Raw genomic sequence first — 2,251 nt, forward strand, 5'->3', positions numbered from 1 at the left:
TTCTCCAATGGGGTCACACATCCCGGATCACCTGCCACCCCGGGAGTGATCGGATCCTGGTAACGGACCCGGCGATCGCCTGTACGTGCCGGTCTCCGTCAGGCCTCATGTTCTCCAGGGGGGGCACACATCCCGGATCACCTGTCACCCCGGGAGTGATCGGACCCTGGCTCTCCTGAGGAAGCACTTTTGGGTGCCGTCCACGGAGGGTGCACCCATTCCTATTTCTCGGCTTGTTCCATCTGTGCCCGAGGAAAGGACTCTCATCGACGACCCGCGGGTCTTCTTCGTCTTCTACCTGTTCCTGGTCATCCCTGGTCACACATCGCCCTAGACCTCTTCATTGTTCGACCCCCCCTCCCACGGAAACACATCTGTCTTCATTGTGGTAGACCGATTCTCCAAGGCGGTGCGCTTTGTGGCCCTCCCTGAACTCCCTTCCTCTAAAGAAACCGTAGATCTTCTCGTCCGCCACGTCTTCCGCCTCCAGGAATCCCCGCGGACATCGTCTCCGATCGAGGTCCCCAGTTCATCTCGCAGCTATGGAAGGCCTTCTGTCAGGCCTTAGGTGCATCGGCCAGCCTGTCATCCGGCTTCCACCCCCAGTCGAACGGGCAGACGGAAAGGATCAACCAAGATCTGGAGCGATCACCTCCCGTGGGTTGAGTACGCCCACAATTCTATGGTGAGCTCTGCCATTGGGAGGTTTCCGTTCCAGTGATCCCTTGGGTACCAACACCCGCTGTTCTCCGCGCAAGAAGAACAGATTGCGGTACCGTCGTTTCGGGACCATATTGACCGGTGCCGTAAGATTTGGAAGAAAACACGCGCGGCCCTACTCAGATCAACAAATCGAAATAAGTAAACAGCCAACCGACACCGGACTCCGGCACCGGAAGTACCAACCTGGGCAGAGGGTGTGGCTTTCCTGCAAGGGCATCCCGCTCAAAAGAGAACATAGGAAATTCGCCCCCCGCTTCCTGGGACCATTCAAAGCTGAAAAGGTTATCAATCCCACAGCGGTCCGCCTGAAATTGCCAAGGTCCATGCGCATTCACCCAACTTTTCATGTGTCTCAGTGAAAGCCAGTCTCCGTCAGCCCCATGTGTCCCCCGGCTGAGACTCCTCCACCTGTCCGTCTCATCGACAACAATCCGGCATACACTGAACGACGACTACTGATGTGCGCCGTCGGGGCAGGTGTCTCCAATACCTGGTGGACTTGGAAAGGTACGGTCCTGTAGAGAGCTCCTGGTTCCCCCGCTCCTTTCCCCGAGACACTTCCCTCATCCAGGACTCTAATCGGAACCATCCAGACAGGCCTGGAGGATCGCCGGGAGGCTTCTGTTGGCGGGGGGTGGGGGTGGTGGGTTTCTGTCTAGATCTCTTCTGGCAATCGCCTACCTGGCTATGTTCCTCAGGAGTTGTGGCTCAATCACCTCGTTTAGTTCCCAATCATTCCCAGGTTCCAATAACTACGAACACCTGCTTTCCATCAGCTAATGCAGTGTAAAAATCCTGTGACCACAACAATGAGCTGCCAGATCGATGGTTGACTCGTGTTTGAGTAATCTCACCCCATGGTTCTTAGGACGATCAGTTCTAAGTCGAGCATCGTTTCTGAATTCTGTACTGAAACCAAGACCCCGGGTAAACACTGCCTTGTCACCCATTCCACGCCCGTGTTCAGCACTTGGGTTTGTTCCACAGCCACGTCTTTGTAACACTCTACCTATACCCATATTCTAGGGAATAAAGTCCTAAACTATTTAATACGTGTTACTGAAAGCGGAAAGGAACAGTGGGCAATGTTTTGTTCTTATTGCTGTACTTCAGAGCAGGGCGGGGAGGGGGTGCCTCGGGTCATTGCTCAAGAGCGCAAAGCACTGAGCGCTTTGCACGGTTTCTGTGGTGTAGTAGTTATCACATTCGCTTCACACGCGAAAGGTCCCCAGTTCAATCCTGGGCAGAAACATTGTTTGGGTTTCAGTGCTTCAAATGAACTTGAGACTCAACTTTTCAGTTTGTGTTCAAGTTTACTGTCATGGGCATCCAGTGTAAATATAATGAACATTTGCTTTTCTAGCAGTAGCGCATTGTATTTCAAACCTGCCAAAGGTAACTTAAAGAAAGAAGAATTAATAGAAATTATATATAATTTCCAGGAGAATATAAACGGATTTAAACCTAAGGAGGTTCGTGGATAACGTACACTGCGTAACGGGAGAATTAGCCTTCAAACGTATTGTCA

The 2,251-nt window shown here is 52.4% G+C and overlaps 1 non-coding gene across 1 annotated transcript; it reads left to right on the forward strand.

Annotated features, from left to right (window-relative positions):
• Positions 1–1,902: 1,902 nt before the first annotated feature.
• On the forward strand, positions 1,903–1,975 carry trnav-cac (transfer RNA valine (anticodon CAC)). Its single transcript has one exon. It is a non-coding gene; the product is annotated as a tRNA-Val (tRNA).
• The last annotated feature ends 276 nt before the right edge of the window (positions 1,976–2,251 follow it).

Source organism: Hypanus sabinus, unplaced genomic scaffold, assembly GCF_030144855.1.
Source record: "Hypanus sabinus isolate sHypSab1 unplaced genomic scaffold, sHypSab1.hap1 scaffold_443, whole genome shotgun sequence".
In the NCBI taxonomy this organism is placed as follows: domain Eukaryota; kingdom Metazoa; phylum Chordata; class Chondrichthyes; order Myliobatiformes; family Dasyatidae; genus Hypanus; species Hypanus sabinus.